Source organism: Mercenaria mercenaria, chromosome 3 (assembly GCF_021730395.1).
Source record: "Mercenaria mercenaria strain notata chromosome 3, MADL_Memer_1, whole genome shotgun sequence".
Lineage (NCBI taxonomy): Eukaryota > Metazoa > Mollusca > Bivalvia > Venerida > Veneridae > Mercenaria > Mercenaria mercenaria.
In genome coordinates this window covers 42,096,868-42,119,220 of record NC_069363.1, presented here as the reverse complement: position 1 = coordinate 42,119,220, position 22,353 = coordinate 42,096,868, and the positions used below count along the sequence as shown (strand labels likewise).

The 22,353-nt window shown below is 33.6% G+C and overlaps 1 protein-coding gene across 3 annotated transcripts in view; it reads right to left on the bottom strand.

The window, feature by feature from the left end:
* LOC123524978 (prostaglandin E2 receptor EP4 subtype-like) overlaps positions 1-22,353 on the bottom strand; it is a 75,915-nt gene that overhangs the window by 13,151 nt on the left and 40,411 nt on the right. The window contains exon 1 of one of the 3 annotated variants that reach the window (XM_053538285.1): positions 4,995-5,063. The exons of 1 other annotated variant lie outside the window; for it this stretch is intronic. The gene's annotated coding sequence lies outside the window, so the exon portion shown is untranslated. One more of the 3 variants, XM_045303633.2, reaches the window with a different exon arrangement.

The window sequence follows — 22,353 nt, the reverse complement described above, 5'->3', positions numbered from 1 at the left end:
TGATATTGTGCTGATAGTTGGCTCGGAAATAAATTTACAAACTATGTTTAACACTCTACACGATGGAGGGTCATCATTAACACTGAAAAATCCAAATGTATGCATTTTAGGAGAGGTAGAACCCAGAGAAGTGACTATTGTTTTAAAATCGGAGATAATGTACTACAAACGGTCGAACAATACAAATATCTTGGAATACTTTTTCACGAAAAGAACAGCTTTATATTAAACAGTGAAGTATTGTCAAAAAGAGCTGGCCGGACGTTGGGAAGTATCATCAGTAAAGTGCACCATCTGAAAGACATTGTGTTTCGATCTTACGAAAAGCTATACTACTCATGTGTTGCTCCTATTCTAGACTACAGCGCTTCCATGTGAGAATTTAAACAGTACCAGAGTGTAGATAATGTTCAACACCGTGCATTAAGGTTCTTCCTAGGAGTTCATAGATTTGCACCCACAATGGCCCTTAATGGGGAAAATACCTAGCATGTACCGGAGATGGGGCATTATGTTGCGGTCTTGGAATACTTATCTCAATGAATGATAACAGACGGACCAAATGAGTGTTTAATTTTGACTTCATTAAGTGCACAAATAACTTGTGTAGTGAAATTAAGCAGATAATGGATTTTATTGGATTATCCCATCATTTCAATTCAAAATCTCAAGCAAAGAACTTGATTACTGCGTATTATGCAAACAAATGGTCCCAGGAAATTCAAACGGTACCTAAACTGCGAACATATAGACGGTTAAACATAATTTCAAATGCTGATGAATTTCAATAAATATGAACGATCGCTATTAAGTCAGTTACGATGTGGAATTTTACCGCTAAGATTAGAGACAAGTAGATATGTTTGTGAGCGACCCGAAGATATACTCTGCGCGAATTGTGGATAAAGAAATACACTTTATTTTTAGCGGTGAACTCTATAACAATAAGGAGTAGAATATTTGGTGATTTATTAAGCAACAGAGATTTCACTGATGAGACACTGATTGACAAAATGTCCTTTGTGCTTAATTCCTATCCAAGAAAAACCGCTAAATACATTGTGAGAGCTTATCTTTATAGAAGAAACGTTATTTACTCATCAACCGTTACTAGAACATAATAACTGTATTTATACTGTACAGTAATACCTTGTCGCCCATTTATATATACTTATTGTATATAATGTTGTCGCTCTTGTGTATAATCAATGGATTGATGATCAGTTAAAAACTGTTTTAAGACAATTTCATAAGAATCTTTTAACTTTTGCTGAACACAAATCTCGTAAAGATATTTAGTTCTTGACTTCTTTTACCAATAAACACATTATTGTAATGATATTATTGTAAGCCATTAGTTGCACATGTGTATTACATGAATTTCATTTATTGGTGACTTATAGGCCCACTGGGCCGGGTGCTTTTTGATATGTCTGAAATATCGTTTTATATATATATTATGTTGCGTACATGTCACAATAATAAAATATTTACTTACTTACTTATTTACTGATATGACTGTTAAATAACTCGACATCTAGGATATATTTACTTAAATGCGGGATGTCAAGTATTGTAATATATTTTAAACATTATAATAGTAACATGTGGATTCACTGCGTGGTTGGTTTTTAACAACCGCATTACATAAATGAATATGCATACGTCTGTCTCTTTTTGTAGTTAAGTTTCTTTACCATTCACATACAACGACATAGGCAACAGCACATAAATTTAAGATGATTGGGACTTCATCGATGCAAACTAAGGACAAAATGTTATTATTCACTTTTTTGTCTTTTTTCCTGCCAATACCGTTTACATATGAGCCGTGCCATGAGAAAACCAACATAGTGGCTTAGTGGCTTTGCGACCAGCATGGATCCAGTTCAGACTGCGCGGCTGGTCTGCGCATCCGCGCAGTCTGGTCAGGATCCATGCTGTTCGCTTTCAAAGCCTATTGGAAGCAGAGAAGCTTTTAGCGAACAGTATGGATACTGACCAGACTGCGCGGATGCGCAGGCTGGTCTGGATCCATGCTGGTCGCAAACCCACTATGTTGGTTTTCTCATGGCGCGGCTCAATTATCATACTGAATCGAATGAAGTGGTCCAGTTGAACAACTTCTCGTCATTTCTAATTTAGTCTAACAGTAAACAATACTCCAGGATATATCTGCACCATTCACTCGGTGTTTTAGTAGAACATAAAAACGAAATCTAGATTTTTCAAGTATCATTTCAAATCTTTAAACGGTGCCTCATTATTATTGCATCCTGGTTAACACCTGCAGGTATTAAAGAACTCGAGATAATAGATCGAGCGGCGTCTTCTGCAATTCTTACAAATAGCTCTTGAAAACATATGATACGAATCTATCAATTATGTGGGACGGACTTTTGTGAGCTTTTTACAAGATCTCTTTTAGTAAATATTTGGTGATTTCAATCAGATCATTTCAACTTAAAGGGGAGTGTTTCAAGCACTTTTCTATTCATTATCTATTATTAGTTCAGCATTCTGGAACTTTTATATAAACAATATTGATGTTAAATGTGAGTTTAGGATTTCCATTTCAAAACCAGCTTAATTGTTCACAGAAGCAGATGTTTAGTGAATAATCACTTTTGAATAAACATGTTTGAATGTAAAAGCATAATTCATATATTAAATTGTAATCAACATGCGTAAAAAGTAGTAAGAAAATGTTTTATGAAGATATAGAAAAAAATCTAATATGCTGAAGTTTATATACTATAAAATTCAAATTCATCAAACAAAAAAATAACACTTGCCAACAATGGATTAAAATATACAAAACAGCTGCTTTTCATAGTATTCTATGACTATAAGTTTAGAAATAAATTTGTATTTTATATGCATTACTATTTTGTGCATCCTGTATGTTATATTGCGAATAAATGATTACATGAATTCATATATCCCTTTGTATTCTTTTCTTTATCCACAATTCTATACGTAATTATAACACACTCTTAATTTTCGTCTTTCGCGGAATGATATTGCGCTCCTAAAGTCGCGCATCATTTCCGCTGCAGAACTCATGCATATTTCTCGGTACAATTCTAATAACCTATAAATGTTTGACCCTGTATTATATTCTAATATGGCTGTGGACGAAGAAAAAGAAAGGCTCAAACCCTTTATGTTTGAAATATACAATTCTTCTTTTTTATCGTAAAAGGTAAATTTCATACATATTTAAAATATTCTTTAACATTTAGAGTCTGACTTAGACTAACACTTTGAAATTCCAGATACTTATTTCACACTGCAAACTATCCTAGGGCACTGTTAAAAGTTACAGAAATGGCATTTTAAATCTAAGGCTAAATTTAGACCTGGGACGGATTCAATGTACATATATTTAATCGCCTAGATACGGATTTCAAGATATTCGTGCATTATGAATGAATGTTTTAAAAAATAAAACGCTAAGTTTTTTTATTGATGCACAGACTTTGGACTCCCGTGGTAAAGCGGTACTTCGAAGCGAATAATTTTTATCCGTACCCAAAAAATACGAACCAAACATTATTTTTTAATCAAACATTAAATCAGGTTACATCAATTTGCAGGTGGTATTAAACCTGCTATAATATAATGAAATAATTTAAAGAATGTAAGCAGAACGTGATTAGATATAGTAATCAAGATCAGCCTGCACATCATGGTCTGCACTGTTCACTTTTCAGTCTGTAAATTTTCAGTGAACACCCCTTAGAATAATAAATGGTACTGCCCGAACTGAATGATGGACCAGTCTATTTTAGAAATTTAGCAGGGTAAAGGCTAAGTATTGGTGCACACACGTGCAAATGTATAAAAATTAATATCATATCACTTAAGAACCAATGAATTTCTACAGCAGTTATCATTAAATCAAATTGGATCATTAAACGTTTAAATATGGTGGTATGGTTTAAATGAGCCATGCCATGGGAAAACCAACATAGTGGGTATGCGACCAGCATGGATCCAGACCAGCCTGCGCATCCGCGCAGTCTGGTCAGGATCCATGCTGTTCGCTAATAGTTTCTCCAATTCCAATAGGCTTTAAAAGCGAACAGCATGGAGCCTGACCAGACTGCGCGGATGCGCAGGCTGGTCTGGATCCATGCTGGTCGCATACCCACTATGTTGGTTTTCTCAAGGCACGGCTCAAATCCTGTAATAAAATCTGAAGAAAAATTAAACAATAAAATTTGCAGACATTAAAAACATGCTGGCAATGTGCATAGCCTATTATTCTGGCATTTAAGAACAATTAACGTCGGAGCTATCTTAGAAATTTGGAGCAGTTTGAGAACATAAACTTTCATCAGCAGCTGCACTGAAGCTCATTAAAATGGCTCGTTCTTAAATTGAAATGTATTTGTATGTTAACTTATAGATCAGTGAATTTTATCAAAAACTGTTTCAAAACTTACAAAAAATGTATAAAAATCTTTAAATATGACAAATTTAATTGTTGCTTGCCGTTTTCATTTTTTTTTTTATTAATTTTACAATACCAGATATACTGGAAATATTTTATCATGTTCACAGTTTTCGCAAAATCTATGAGCAAATAGCTTTAATATATAACAGATATGCCTTAATTGAGATTATATCAAAACTTTACCTGCGGGTCCCTTATTTCACTTCAATTTACTAATACCGTTTTCATTTCATAAATATAGGTCAAATTTTACGTAAGCCGTGACATCAATAATTTTCATCAAGTCAGATAGCTGTCTATTACACGATACGATAAATAATCCAAAGTAAAAACAATTCCTGTATTTTTCAGGCTCTAGTAACTTTTATATTAATCGTTTTGTCACGGCGTAAATACGTCTAAATTGCAAATAATTTCGATCAACAATACACTTAATAACCGGAGGTAACTAGATACATGTCTCAATATAATCAAAGGGTAATAGAATTTAATTAAATGTCCAATAAGATAAAAAGAACACAATCAGACATACATTCCACATGTTGTAAACACTAAAAAGGCAATATAACAAATAATTCAAGCGTATAAAGTTGTATAATTTCTTCTATCGTGTTGCGGTAGTTTATAAACAGTTTATTTTATTGTCATGTAACAAAATGCTTTAACGTTTCATTTCTCAAAATGGCTACTGTGAAGGAATGTGTTTAATATCTTTTAAGATCTAATGGATTAAAAAACGCATTACTGCTTAAAATACATGTAAAAGAATATCTGTTGCAAACGTGTAATGATAAAATATTTGGCTATAAGTCAGTCTTACATATGGTTTTCAAAGCTAAACAAATAAAACACAAATTTCAAAATGCACATGTAAAGTTTTTTTTTTTTTCATTTAATGTCGAAACAGGTAAAGAAGCTGTCTAAATAAATAATGTGCAAAATTACACGGTTAGAAAAGCACTACTTTAAATACTGCGCCTAAACTTAAATAATCAGGGCATTAAATGGATTCAAAAATCGAAGTTAAATAACTAAAAGGATTCAGTAAGATTCTCCACAATGTAAGTCAAGTATTCAAACCTATAACAAATGTATAAAAAACAGTTATGGAAAGTAGGATTTAACCTTAAGCCAGTTAAAGATACCGTTTTTAGTATACATATTTGAACATTTTATTACATACTATATTTTGGAAAGTTGACGTATAACTAAAATCCGGTAAGAATTATTAAATGTTTGACTGTAGCAGAAAATACGAATTATTGTCAAAAGTGAAAAATAATTAATAAATAAAAGATCAACACAATGTACTTGTTACTCCCAACATCTAGAAGTAGATTTCTCAAAGTTTATCTGGAGCCCAGTTAAACAAGTAATAACGAATGCACAGCCCAAATGTATAACTAAAAAGATATTAAGCACATATTTTCTTTGATAAGTCAGACTTAATGCATAACTCAAATGAATGGTTGTGCAAAACATTAACAAAGAAAGTCTGTCTAAACGGTTGTTATCAAGAAGAGCTTGCATTGTCTCATTGTTAATGGAAACTTGCGTGGTTTTAGTCAGCGGCTACCGGCGCCAATAACATCATAGGGATACAAATGTACCAATGATTTTACGAAGTTTCTCGTTTTTTTCTTCAAAGTTATCATTTAATCATTTCTACGAGGTCTGTTATTACTTACAACTGTTTATATAACTGTTTTGAATGAATGAATATTTCTTGTGATGACAAAATTCTGTTTTGTATTTTGTAGTTCAATTCTATTGATAAGATACAAACAATGCAAAGCATTTCTTCAAAATAAAAACAAACAACAACAACAGTAAACTGCATCAGATATACTTAAAGCACTACATTCTACTACATTTCTTCAAAGATTAAACAGAAGAACCCACAATATTTCTAAAAATAGTACTGGAAATATAAATTCCTTTCTTTCAAATTGCAGTTTTTCTGAAATGGTTTACAACCAGAATCAGTTGATTTAGGTGTATGCCCTTGATATCCCCTTTTATCTGAAATGTAGCCTTTTAATATACTAATGATTTGTTTGAAATGACCATGGTTATAATAAGCCTAAAACCTTCTTTAACAATTTATCTAACTTAGTATAAAATAACTAGAGAGGTGAAATTATTAAGAAAATCTGCCAAAGAGCAGAAATGAACTCTTATTTACTCTCGAAATACAATCGTTACATGATGATTATTTGTCATCATCAACCAAGATATTATGTAAAGTTTGCTTAAATAAGTTACCACAAGTATTAACCTATATCTATTGTATATATAACTATTTTTGGATGGTGGTTTAACACAGCAACACTATCAAGTTATACAATCAATATATAGCAACTGTTATCTTTTGTGAAATCGATCCTCCTTAGTTAATTGGTATGTTTACGTTAAGTATGTGGTTTATACGAAAATATGTGTACATTGGATATCATATGAGAATTTTCATTCTTACAAGATTTTGATTTTTTTAATATTATTTGATTTCTAATGGCCGCCCATTCATCTTAAACATTGATAAGTAGAGGTGCATAAAAGAGATGCAGTTTTACGACAGCCAGTATTTTTTATAATACTGAACCTTTAAAATGTCGTATATGTACATTTAGGGTAAGACAAGACATTTTTATTTTAAGACTTATGACTGGAATTTCATTTTAAGTTTATTTTCCTTGAAAATGCAGATTATATATATATGTTTGTGTGTGTAAATAAGTTGTTTGTTGTTATAATCTCTGTTAAATATCGACACATTTCTCTGACGTACAAAAGTAGTGTTCTTGAGCCGCGATTGTCTTAAATCAACAATCACATGTATACATAGGTTCATCAATACCGAGTTTCCTAATAACTGCGGTCACGCGAGAACAAATGTAGTGTATAGTGTACACCTGTTCGCCCACTAAACAGAAGGCACGGCCACAAGGCGGCCAGCACCAAGATTCACTCACTATGTGACTTTTGATTGTACATGTAGGATTATCTTGTATACGTGTAACTGCTCAATAAAATTACTATTCACTGTTATCCTGTTATCCTTGTTACGCTTCTTTAAAAGGTTATAACACACTAAATAGTTGTTGTTCTTTATTCTATATAAAATTGATCTATTTCCAATGACCGCAGCACACATCAGGACCCATTTTAAATTTCTGTACATTTTCTTGAAGAATATTGTCAGTGCTAACTAAAAATCAAAAGAAAAGTGGGGGTCATGTTTGATGCAAGAAAAATAATTTCAGTCAAACACACAAACTGCAAGATCAGCTAAAAAATGAGACCCCAAATTATACTGGTGGTGTATGATCTAAGTTTCCATGAACAATTTTGTCATGTTGTTATTTCATTATGAAAATGCTACCTACATGTCAAGCATAGATCTGTCATGTGATTTTAGCAAAAAAATTGCAAAGAAAATAAGGAAAATAGCTCTACAGAGCAAAAAAACTGAGGAGTATTTGTGTCCGCCATTATGCGACTACCATTTTTTTTCGCGCCATTTTTCTATGTAGTGTCTGTATGCCAAAATGTAAAATTAATACATTTTATTTTCACTGCAATAAGTCAATAAAATGAAAGAGTGGAGTTGTTGAAGGTTGTTGAATATGCGGCCACTTTTTCTAGTACAACATTTCAAAGGTGTACTCCGCTAGTATCTAAATGTGTTCCCACAGGAAACAGAGGTTAAAGCCGGGTTGTATTAGACATGATGTCTGTGGTCTATAAGTCACAAAGAAATCACTTCCTGAAAAGAAGGATGTCTCACGATTACACTTTCAAAGTAAAATGTATCCGTCGGTAGTAATGATGTCAAATGCCAGTTTACTATGGAAGCCCTCGGGGGACAATTGATTTCCGTACTTCCCACTTCTGACTTCTAACTTTTGCACTTCTCACTTCCAACTTTTTGACTTCCTACTTCCTACTCCTTACTTCCGTACTCCTGACTTCTAACTTCCACACTTCTGACTTCCAACTTCTTGACTTTCGACTTCTGATTTCCAACTTCCACACTTCTTACTTCCGACTTCTTGACTTCTTACTTCCCTCTTCTAACTTCCGCACTTCTGACTTCTAACTTTCTGACTTTCGACTTCTGATTTCCAACTTCCACACTTCTTACTTCCGACTTCTTGACTTCTTACTTCCCTTTTCTAACTTCCGCACTTCTGACTTCTAACTTCCACACTTCTCACGTCCAACTTCCTGACATCCTACTTCTAACTTCCGCACTTCTGACTTCTAACTTCCACACTTCTCACTTCCAACTTCCTGACTTTCGACTTCTGATTTCCAACTTCCACACTTCTTACTTCCGACTTCTTGACTTCTTACTTCTAACTTCCGCACTTCTGACTTCTAACTTCCGCACTTCTAACTTCCAACTTCCTGACTTTCGACTTCAGATTTTCAACTTCCAAACCTTTTACTTCCGACTTTTTGACTTCTTACTTTCCTCTTCTAACTTCCGCACTTCTGACTTCTAACTTCCGGACTTCCGACTTCTGATTTCCAACTTCCACATTTCTTACTTCCGACTTCTTGACTTCTTACTTCCCTCTTCTAACTTTCGCACTTCTGACTTCTAACTTCCACACTTCTGACTTCTAATTTCCTGACTTCCGACTTCCAACTTCCGCACTTCTGACTTCCAACTTTCCCTCTTTGGAAGTCGGAAGTAAGAAGTGTGGAAGTTGGAAGTCGGAAGTAAGAAGTGCGGAAGTTAGAAATCAGAAGTGCAGAAGTAAGAAGAAGAAAGCAAGAAGTCAAGAAGTCGGAAGTAAGAAGTGTGGAAGTTGGAAATCAGAAGTCGAAAGTCAGGAAGTTGGGAGTCAGAAGTGTGGAAGTTAGAAGTCAGAAGTACGGAAGTAAGAAGTAGGAAGTCAAGAAGTTGGAAGTGAGAAGTGCAAAAGTTAGAAGTTAGAAGTGGGAAGTACGGAAATCAATTGTCCCTCCAGGGCTTCCATAGTTTACACAGGGTACACGTCGACTTAACATACTGAAACTACCAATGGGCTCAGTAATTACAAATGACGTGTGGTAAAGTATTTTACTTATGTTGTAGAAGCAAACTGAAGCCTAACAAATATAAGTAAGTAATTATGAAATGATGTTTGCGATGCAGCTCTCCAACACAGATACTGTTGATTACTAAAATTGATACATACCAACTGATTTAAAACAAACTCTACAAAAAGGGCAAACCTCACAAACTCTTATCGCAGGTTTACAGAAACGAGACTAAATTGCATTGCTAAATGTACAATAGATTAACGTTTAATCTGGTTGAAACACACAAATACATAATATATATTTATACTCAATTACTATTAAATTATTCATAAATAATTAACAGAAAGTCATTTGACCGTATTAATTAACTAAACGATTGCGAGATCGTAAAATATTGATAGGTTCACTGTGAGAAATAAGTATGGAGCACCGAATTCTTTATTTAAAACAAAGTTTTTGACAGAAACTAAGTTATAAAATTATTAATAGGACCAGTAAGAATAAACTTTTATGGTAACTTATTTAGGGGATTAGAAGAATTCCAAAGTAGTATAACACTAGACACATTCAGTATATTTGTTAGGTTTTCTTTCTACATTTTTGCACATTTGAGGCTTTGTGCAGTTTTAGTTATCATGCGTTCTGGACCATTACATGTGTTAGGGGTTCACATATTGCACCAATCTGTAACTTCGAAACAAGAGGCTTTATACACAATTAACAAGTTCAAATTTCACACAGTTTTACAGTTGATCTTTTCAGTGTGATTGCACGTTTTTGTAATGTGGCTATTCCATTTGGATCTTTGTTTCTTTTGTTTGCTTAATATAATTGCCTTCAACATCTAGTTACATTAGCCAAACTGTCCACTACAGTTCTCAGAGATACAAAAGCGATTGTACGAAAATAAAGCCTATTTTAAATGAAAAATCGTACATGAATTAAGTCAAGGAATATTAAGATATTAGTAAAGTGTTGATATTTCTTGATACTAGCCCGGCTGAAAACGGGAAATGAAATACCAAACAACAAAATAATTACACCAGTAAATGTATTTAAGGGAAAATAAAGAAACTTTGAATGAAAAATGGACTGTCACATGTTTTAGTTAATGAAAACTTGTGCAATTACTGCCATATCATGATATTTGTATGATGAAGCAGCAATTGTATATCTTAGAAAGAAATTGTACCCGATACAAAAAGCGGCATCTCGAATTTTTGGGTCAAAAAATAAAGAGGGTGCTAGAAAATCTGTTAAAAAAGTTTGATCATTTAAAAAAGTCGTCCGACCAGTTGTGCAACTTGGTATGACATACATATGTTCTTCCCTCCTTAAATGTTTAGACTGTAAAACACTGCTCGTGACACAATGTATGAAACACGGTTTCCGGTTTTTGTGAGACACTGTGTCATTCGTTCAGATTTTGATGAAATATAAAATGATTCAAAATATCACTGCCTTAATCAAATCTATTCTGACCAGTGCCGTTTGTTTTTCACTACACTGACAATCTAAAGATGATATGGAACACAGAATGCCACTACATTAATCAACTGGGTTATGTTTTTTAATTTAGCTCCTAAGATACACTTTGACTGGGAAATAACTCTACGTTTTGCGTCATTTTGTGTTTTGAATAAATATTTCAAAAACACACTAAATGTTATATCAAACTTTATACTAGTATGTGAAATTTTCAAAAGTCAAAAATAACTGTCTGTATTACAGTAAATAGAGTTTTTGTGACCTCTATTCGATTCAACAGAACATCCCTGTTGCTTTAAACCAATCACAGTATAAATAAATGTACTTTCTCAAAACTTATTTTATCTCGACCAAAAACAATGAAAAGAAAGTGTTCTAAATAGAAAGTGAATAACAAAATCAATATGTTTATTATAAGAAAACGTTTTTACTTTCATTAGGGTACAGCGTTGTCCACGCCTATTTCTAATTTTGAGGATTGTCCATTTTCTTTTCATTCAATTGATATGAACTGTTTAAGTGTTGTATCGGAAGTTTCTGCAAACCTAACGTCACTGCCTTTTGTGTCTTTGTCGTTAAAGCAATAACCCCGGCCGCAAGAAATAATTAAAGACCTGCTCACAAGGACATTTGTGGACTTTTAAGCAGCAACTTAGTTATAGACCAGCCATATAGCTAACACTACTGACCAAATATTTATATTAGGAGTCATTGTAAGCAATTTATTATTTTGTACGCTAAAATAGTTTTGTCGCAGATGTTTTTTTTGCACTTTGTCACACTTTCCTAATTCGCGAAAAAATTAATCTCCAGTTCGTCGCTTCAGCGCATAAACAGATAGTACATACGTTTTGTAGTGTTTAAATTTTGTAACATTCAGATTTCAGTGTAAAAACAATTTAATGTCTGTTCGAACTTTTAAAACATTATCCTATATTAACTATTTTGTCTCAGTTTCTCTTTCGGTTTGATGCGCTATTTTCAGTTTATAGACATGAAATGACTTGCCTATGTTCCTAACGGGGGGTTGGGGTTGGGGCGGGGGCGGATATTAATCACTTAAAATACGTGCAATGTCGGGCCTATGTTACTTTACAAATGAATTCCCATAGTAATTAAATGATTCATGCATGGGTGATGTCAAGTGTCTTATAACCATTGATTTAACTGCCTTTCTAGTTTTTAGGGACACCTTGATTTGACACTTCAATGTCAATATTCTTGGCATTAAGAAAGTTAATGCATAATCTGTGGATATGTTCTCTGAATCTTTTTCGTGAAGTCTGTATAAACCTGCTGGATTTCCAGAAAAGAAAAATAAATGTTTATTTAGCATTTTGAACATTAAAAATGCCCGCAGTCGTTTCCATTTTGCAGGTATTTTACTAGCAAAATACAACACTGTTCTAGGACATCTCAACTTAAATGCGGTTAATAAAGTTTGTACACTGACTGCAAGAGAGGACGAAAGTAGCGTTTAACACGTTCTCTAGAAGATCGCTTGTCTATTGATTGTTATCGTTGTATTGCAAATACCAATCATAAGATGGCGAACTATAATTTTGTGGTTTCGCCACACTATAATGCAAATTCCGGTCAGCATACGCAACAATCTGTAAAGTAATAATGTATGGATAGAAATCATATACGTTGATTGATTCGATTTAGTCGCAGTTGACCACGGTAATTTCTCTCAACAATATCTGAAATGATGTTGAATGTAACAAATAGTGTACTCCGCGACATATAGACTTTACGCAGCAAAAGCCTGACTCGAGTTTCTTAACACATGATGTTGCCCAAATCAAAAGTCGTTTTCCAAATTATTTTCCTTATTTTTTTATATTCAAACTGAATAATAACTTTTTGATTTTATGGTATAGTATTTGGTACCTATTTAACTATATGGCTAAGAATTATGGGGCTTGGATGGTCTTATTTCTGTAGTGAACATACTGTATATAAACAGTGTAAAATGTATATTTCATGTTACGAAACAAACACCTACCTATTTGGCAAGTCGGGAAGACTTTATATATATATATAAGTTTATATATAAGTATTTTAACACGTGCTTTTGTTATGTATTCATTGTTTTACATTGTAATAAAAGTTAGACTTTGTATTTTGTAGTTAAATGTAATTTTTAATATACAAGAAATTGCACTATATTTCCTCAAAAAGGACTCTGCATCATACACATTTTTGTCTCCTAACACTGCACATTTCTCAAAATCATTTCATGCCAAACAAGAAATATCTTTAATCTTTAAAAAAGATGGTCGGCGAATTGTAATAAGACAAGAAGTTTATGAGGTTTTCGTATCGTTTGTGTTATTCTATAATCTGTCTAACATTTTTCAAACAGCAAAACTAAACACCACACTTTAACAATTTAAATTGTTCTCTTTCAATTTTTCACAAAGGTTTCGTAGGAGTGCAATTTTGTTTCGTTTATTCTACGACGAATAATAACAGCAGTGGTCTGGAAGACACCTCTTCCTACAAGACCAATCACACCCTTATTGATGTGATACGCAGACCCTATCAGCTTTTTCTGTAAATTCATATATGTTGGTATTTGAACAGGTTTTTATTATATTTATTAAACTTACTTATCCTTTTTAGATATATCAATACTCTTCTAAATATACCGAGCGATAAAACTATAAACAGCGTTATTAAGGACAAACGCTTCATCTGCATTTCACTCAGCGTTGCACAATCAGCAGAGTGAAAAAAAAGACACCCTCTCGTCCAATCAGACAGAGTGTTGCATAAATCTTTCATTTTGATAAACTATCTACACAATGTATAATGCGTTATAAAGTATTCTGATTTGCAAACCTCAGTCACGTGGCATGGGTCAGTCCAGGTCACGAATTCGTTCTTAAACGGCGTTCGCCGAAAAAACAAGGAACTTCACTACTTCTCAGCTTTACAGAATACATTCCGAAAATACAAACAAATATAAATCTAAACAGGAAGACGGATTGAGTTATCACTCACTTAAAGTCGTATGGGTGAAATCATTTTTAATATTATTTTACACGACAAGAATAATCGGTCAATTTGTTAATGAGTTTGGGTTTTTATAAGATCTTTAAGTAGTTGGTGTATATACCTCTCTGATTCTGATGGGCAGAGAGTTCTAGGGCTGAGAGAAGTGTACGCAAAGCCCTGGTTGCCATGCAACACTGGTCGACAACTAATGCCAGGGTGTCTTTTGATGAAGTATTTATATTCCTCACCAACTGATACTACCAGCGGAACACAAGAATAATCAGAGTAGTTCTGAAAAACAGGAGGCGGAAGAGGAACAATATAAAGCAAGAAATTTGTGAAAATACAAAATATATTGAAGTAATCTAAATCTTTGACATGCACGTGATTTGAATTTAATGGAGCTTAAACAGACACACGATGAGCAAAAACATGAAAACGTATACCAGGAAGTTCACATCATCTCCATTAAGTAGATATAGAATATGTGTTTCCATGCCCGTGGGAAAAAACATTAAAGCTTCAAATCTTGTCTTAAGTGGACATTTAAAACCGTCAAGCTGTGATAATGTGTCATCGTCACGAAATGTGTTAACCAAAAATATTAATACAAAACAAACGATTGCAAAATGTCACAATCATTAAGCTATACTTATGTTGTTTCTATTTTTGGATGAGATATATTTACACTTATCAAGTTTTACAATCAAACAGATACAGCAAATTTTAAGTTCAAGATGTTATCGTTTGTGAAATCTGTCTTTCGTACGTTATTGCGATGTTTATGTTAATACATACTTTCTAGTAGCGTATTCTGCCATTATATATATATATGACAGAATAGTAAATGTTTTTTCAGAATTGCAACATTCGTTATATATACTAGAGTCGTTTGTTTTGTCACTAGTGTATAAGGAAACATATCATTCAAATCAGTCTCATCTTCCTCAGCCATTGATTAGATCATTCATCTGTCTTGTGGGAATTTAAATGATGTATATAATCTAATAGCCGCCTCGGAATTAAAAAAAAAGACTAACACGATTTATCTTCCAGCAAATTGACCAATCTGAATGTCCAGACGCTAATTAACTCTGACTATCAGCGTGTTTAATGCATACATATTTGAGCCGTGCCATGAGAAAACCAACATAGTGGGTATGCGACCAGCATGGACCCAGACCAGCCTGCGCATCCGCTCAGTCTGGTCAGGCTCCATGCTGTTCGCTTTCAAAGCCTATTGGAATTGGAGAAACTATTAGCGAACAGCATGGATCCTGGCCAGACTGCGCGGATGCGCAGGCTGGTCTGGATCCATGCTGGTCGCATACCCACTATGTTGGTTTTTCCATGGCACGGCCCAATTTTGTTTTATTTGTTACGGACAAAGCTGAGCTAAAACGTACCAGGACGGGAACTAACTTTAGGTTATGTGACATAGTAAAATACGAATACTCCTTCTTGTATTGTACTATAATAGTGTCAGAGGAATTGAAAATTTACCTGTCTTTGTGTTTGCTGGTGACTGACCGTCTGCTTAGCATTTTCTATACAGAATGGAATTAAAACTGCAGAAAAATACGTTTACTTCTAAAATAATATAGGAATTAAAATAATGTAGAGAAAAGACAACAAAAAAGAGTTTTTGAATAATCTATTTTTAATTGCTTTTTGTACGAGTATTTATGTTCAATCCTTAAATTTCTTGCGCAGTAACATCAGCTTGTCTTGTAAATATATCTAGACAAGATGTCTTAGGTCAACTAGTCTCGCTGATCATTTTCTGTATTGATGGCTACCACCAGTTCTGCCCCTGTAATTACAAATGACCTGTCTGCTGCAAGAATTTGCTGACAATCTGTTACGTGAGATGATTTGAAAGGTCAACGTTTTGTTTGAAAATCACGTCACGTCTCAACGAACGTGGAATTAAGCCGAGTTAGAATGAATGACAAGCATAAATAATGTCAAACATTACGAATGCACGAGGAAGTCGTTAAAGTGTCACAGAAATATAACTACTATGCCGAAATACAGGATTCTAACGATACAGTGTATAACAGTTTGAAGCACTGACTCTCTTATTACTAGTGTAGCTCTTTAAAACGTTTGTAGGTCTTCGTCATTAGATGGTCCGTACATTTTGTTACCTTGTTTGATTACCAGCAGTTGAGAGTGGTAGTACTATGTGTATTAAGTAGTCAGAATTCAATGAACGTGATTTCGTTTGTAATTTGAAGTGGTCAGGATACTTTGTACTTGTAGATCTATATAATTTGAGTATTTTCTTATAGCACTTGCTGTTCTATACTTTTATCTAATATTTATTTTGCTGAGTAATGAGCCGCCCAACAACGACAAATTTTCCCCAGTTTTTGCTGGGGGATGTATACTTAAGGTACCTCTCCAGGTATTGTTTCAGGAATTGGAGTAGAATAAACGACCTACCGTAAGCCAGCTTAATGGCTTCACCACATGAAGAATTCTACACCATGGGCCAGGTTTCGAACCCACATCGGTGAAGGGCAAGTGATTCGAAGTCAGCGACTTTAACCACTATGCCAAGGAGGTCCCTACTACCTGCTTGTGCAATAGAAATGGAATTGTGATATCATCCTTAGTAAGGGCTGTGTCAATGGCTCTTTATTACAACCGCAATATTTACACTCTTTTTAACTTAAAGCAAACGTAACCACAAATTTACAAGGATCAAAGGTGACTGTGTCAAAATAGTCAATTTAGAACAAAAGAAATTATCATCAACTATGCCTTTGAATATCAGAACATTACACTGCCTCCACCTCAGATTATATGCCCTTCAAACAACGGTAAGTAAAGCGCTGGACAACACAAAATCCAGCTAATTACACATTTGTAATTATTGGTGAGGCTCATGGAAATACATGAATTGTAAAACGGTGACAAATGAAGCCATTAATATACTTAACACAATAATGCTTTAATTTATCATGTACCTCTTACAGAGATCACGTGTAGCAGCTAAAATTTATTGTAACAGATGACACTAGTGTCTTACATATATATATATTTGCTTACATTTTTGTTGTTAAAACAATTTTGCAATAAGTCTACGATTGTCTTTGACAGGAAGAGAAAAGCAGATATAGGTCTTCTTCCCTGTTCAAAGTTTAGATTTTGAATTCTTGCATACCGGACTGGGAGTCCGAGGTTTTCACAGGTGCTGGAAAACTGCAGCTACACCCCGTCATTAAGGTAACTCTTTTATGGTAAACGACTAGAAATTTTGTGCATTAATATTGTTGTTTACGTAAAACCGGATAAAAATCAAATACCTTCATAATTCTACTTTGTTCCAAACGTTATTTTACCAAAACATAAATTTCACTGCAGATGTCAAGACGTACTTCCTGTTTGGAAAGGTAAAGTTAGCACGCTTTGTTAATATGTTAATGTAAGAAAAAAGTACAATGAGGAAATCTATTTCCACTTTTATTTGTTGAATATTGCATGCAAGAAAAAGATTGCCTCGCTACCGCATTAACAGTTATCTTCCCATCTGCACTTACAGCCAGCGAAAGAATCGTGGTAAACAGCATTACAGTTTTAGTGTTCTGGGCGAAATTGCATCATTCATAATCTAAGAAAAAAACTGTTGCAACCATTGCGCAATAATAATCTCCTGTAAAATCATGCATTCCTAACCTCTAGATATAGGAAAACATGCATTACAGCAGATGGAATTTAGCAGTTCCTCCTACCGGTCAAAGATCAACGTTTTGAAAAGAACGATATACAAAAATACCCTTTTGTAGATTGTAAAAGTGACAGTACTGAAATTTGTCCAGAAACAGACATATTTATAAAAAGTTAAAACCAATTAAAATTTAACAAAGAGAGAAATGGTGATAAATAGCAGGAAGAAAGATGAAACTGCTGCCTATATATTTGTGTAAAAGTATACAAGTGTCTAGAAATATGAATTGAAGACTGTTAACAAAAATATATTGCAGTTAATATTTTTACTGTTACCTTCTGTAGCATTGAAATGGGACTTAATAAAATGGGAAATCAACAATTTGAATTTTAATGACAAGTATAATGGGAAATCAACAAACAAGTATGAAAAAGGAGTAAACCGTTGTTTCCCTTGAGTAAAAGGGACTTATATTAAATGTCGTTGCATTAAAATATAATACAGTTATATTAACACAATAAAAAATAATTTTCCTCGAATTTTGACCGATTTCTGTTTTTCACCACATCACTTAATTGTTCAGAAAGGATATGGAAATCAAAGTGATTCTGTAAGTACCAAACGTTTGCCTTATCCTTAAAGCTTTCCTTCCATAAAAGCGATAGGAATTTAGAAGTATGGTATTTCAATAAATACCTAAATGAAATGATTGACACTTACAAATAATAACTGTCTGTTATATAGTAAATGTCATCTTTTGATACATATCTAACCCAACCGTAAAATCCCAATTATGATTTTATCACTAGATAAATGAAGCGTAAAATGACCAACAACATGATACTTTTCCATCTTGACCAGCTGCATAAGCCACTCCAAACAGCCCGTAAGCTATTTATTTTACTTGGTATGAAAAACGTGTTTACGATACACGATTTTGTTTGCAAATGACCTATAATGACGTGCCGATATTAGAGAGCCACGTCATTTTGTAAAACTGTAAAGGTCCATTTGTGTTTCGGCCAGAAACTGCCTTCACCGACCTTGTCTACGTATATTAACCTTACTGTCTGCTTTCATCAAGCTAAGTGATATATTTTCGCAATCAGTAGGATTTGTAATACGTATGAGTGAAAATTAGGTAGTTTTCTTACATTACACTTGTGTCAATTATCCAGTTATATATTACATTATTGCACAAAGTATCATATATTTATGCGTCCAAATCAGACTGTGGTGCAGGAAAGAGTTATATTTTTGTTTACATAAGCTATTATTGTGTACACTAAGTCCTTGGCTAAGAGCAAATTACATTTTTATTTACTAATTTAAAATATATTTCAACTTTATCACAAAGTCTCATTCAGCAATATCACCGCATGATGCCAAAGATGATTGCGACCCAGTTGAAATATCTATGTATTCAATATTCTTAGTTATAGAATATTCGCATCGGGACAGACGTGTGCGTTGTTTTCACAACGTTCATCAGATGTTTTTCTCGTGATTGTAAACCTAAATGCACAGACGGCACTTCATATGATAATAAAATGACTAAATGACAATATTTATGTAATAATTATATGATCGCGAAAGAATTCGCATTGTTTAATTCGAATTCTTTAGCGAGAAATAGGCTTATATAACTATTAGTATTATTCTCTGTTTATAATTAAAATCGTCCTTCTCATGCGCAAGCATGTACTTACAAATGTATTTTAAAGAAACTGTTTCTGTTTGAAGTTCATTTGATCTGCCTGATTACTCTTTGTCAGTTCACGAAAATAATTATCTACCAATATACCATTAGATTATTGTAATTTTGTTTCCAGTTTCAACGTACATCTGTAATAATGTAAATTCTCAGTTTATTCTTTAACAAGATACGTAATTCTCGGTTTCTTCTTTGATACGATACGTCGCTCTGATTTCCAAACATAGACTGGCATCAGTCGTTAGAGTCATAAAATGTAAAGCACTTGGCCATAAAATCAATCCTCTCTGATACCACTTTCTGAAAAAATTTACAATATCTCTTGCCTCTGTCTCTAACGACTGTTGAGATGAGCCTAGAGAGAAAATTTTTTCTGAGAAAATATCAGTGTCAGTATGAAGAAATTAATATTATTACAGATTATTTGATCTCAACAGACTTTGTAAGACTATTCCTAACACTGTAGTTATGAATATAACAGGAAGAATACAGTGTATTACCCACTGTAGTGTAATGAATGTCAGGCCGATAGAGTTTTAAATGCAGATTTACGAATGTATTTCCAACAATTAAATGTTATCTCAAAGGTAAGTTTGTATTTCATTATATGAGCCGTGCCATGAGAAAACCAACATAGTGGGTTTGCGACCAGCATGGATCCAGACCAGCCTGCGCATCCGCGCAGTCTGGTCAGGCTCCATGCTGTTCGCTTTTAAAGCCTATTGGAATTGGAGAAACTGTTAGCGAACAGCATGGATCCTGACCAGACTGCGCGGATGCGCAGGCTGGTCTGGATCCATGCTGGTCGCAAACCCACTATGTTGGTTTTCTCATGGCACGGCTCATTTTAATTCTGAAATTTCAAGGTCAATATTTATGGCATATTGAGAAACTGCTGATGGAACAATGAAGATTTTAAGCAAAATAACAATTTCCTATTACATTATAAATCAACTAAATTTTCACTGTTTGAATGTCTGGAATAAAACATGATCGCCTAGCATTTTGAACACTAAAGTTCCTCAGGTCGTTCTTATTTCACAGCTAGTTATTTTACAAAAAGGACGACCTCCGTTGACGACATCACAGTTGAAATGTTGCTTATCGTTCGCAGGACTTACCAAAACTTGATTTACAAGTTTTGCACTTTTACTGACAGACTAATTGATATTTGACTGTTCAAATATCAAATAGTTCAGAGAATCATACAAACCTAGCTGTGTTTACGAAATCCGGTCAGTATATTTAACACTTAACTGAGCAAGTAACAATACTTGGACAGAAATCATTTTCTTTGACTGATTCGATTACACCACATCTGGCAACAGTAATTTCGTTGAACAATCTTTGTAATGATGCCGAACGTAACTAATGAGTTTATTGGCAGACAGAAAGGTTCATCTTACGTAGCGAGACCATGACGACATACCATATATTATTATTGTTATTATTATTATATTTCACATACATATATATTACATGAGAATCACAATATCTAAGTTTAATATCTTATCCTAGCGATATAGTGTAAGTGAATTATTAGTATTTGTTTCTTTGATTTAATCAGTCCGTGTTCTTAATGTACTTGCTTATAATAAACATTTTTCTGTTAATTAGTTATACTATAAATACTCTTGAAGAAATTCTCAAGTATTTCGAGATTAGGAGTAATATAGGGGTCACATATCTAGAGCAAACTTGCCCTTTTAAAAACTTGGCAAAATCTTATTAGCAAATATATTTCATTTGAATACGGCAATATCTACACTGCACTAGAAATGCGGCCTGCAATGCGTTAAGATATTGAAACAGTATTTACTCATGGTTAACTGAAGTAGTTGTGAGCGTTGTGAATTTATATGTTATCTTGTAGCATTGCATACTAAATGTGGTATATTGTGAGTTATAAACGTGTTTCAGTGTAACTCATGTCAAATTTCTGTTACACATCAGTAACACGAACCATAATCAATTTGTTTTTTTTTCTATATATCAATTTGGATTAATTTTAGGGTCGAAACTCCGGTTTTATAAGCATAAACTTGTGTTTTGTCCCGATGAACAATATGATAATATTATAACTGGAACGCCATGAAGGTTTTACTATCATTAATTTGAAGTACATACGTTTATGAATAAATATGTTAAGGGTCAATGGTCAATATTATATCAAAATATTGACCTTTACATAAAATACATTGCCGTGTCAGAATTCAGATGGTTGCAATAAATAGCAATTTAAAAAAATCTAAACCATTGAAATAAAAGTGTACGAGGCAAACCGATTAAGACTGATCCACGATCAAGACAAATTGCCCGTATTGTAATTCAGAAATATCAGTATAACTGCTATTGTTATAAATACATCTTGTCGTGTTACATACATGTATGTAATAAAAACATAAGTTCATTTTCTTTGATTTCCATTAGATGTCAGTGTGTATTCATGCTTTTAAAAGGCAATAACCTTAAAAGACATGTCAACGAACTGTAGAGCATGTGTTGCGTAAGAACAGAAAAATGAGCATTACATATGTTGCAGGTTAATATCAATCGGGATGAAATTTTATATGTTTACACACAACATCTAATTGTATTTAACCATATATCATTTAAAAATCTCCTAATGTGTCCCATATATTAGGAGAGAGAGAGAGAGAGAGAGAGAGAGAGAGAGAGAGAGAGAGAGAGGGAGGGGAGAGGGATATATATATATATATATATAGCGGATCTCACGTATGGGAAAGTCAACTGTTCTGAATATAATTATATCCCTTAATGCAAATTATCTATATATATATATAATGTATCCTCGAGATCCAGTTAATTTCCAGAGAGAGAAAATATAGCTTCTCTGGTCCCAATCAGTTAAAAAGACTAAAATGTCACTGCTGATTTGTGAGACATGAAAACAGAGATTTGAGTATATATATGCAAATGTTGAACCAGTACGAATGTGTAGTACAATTCGGACTA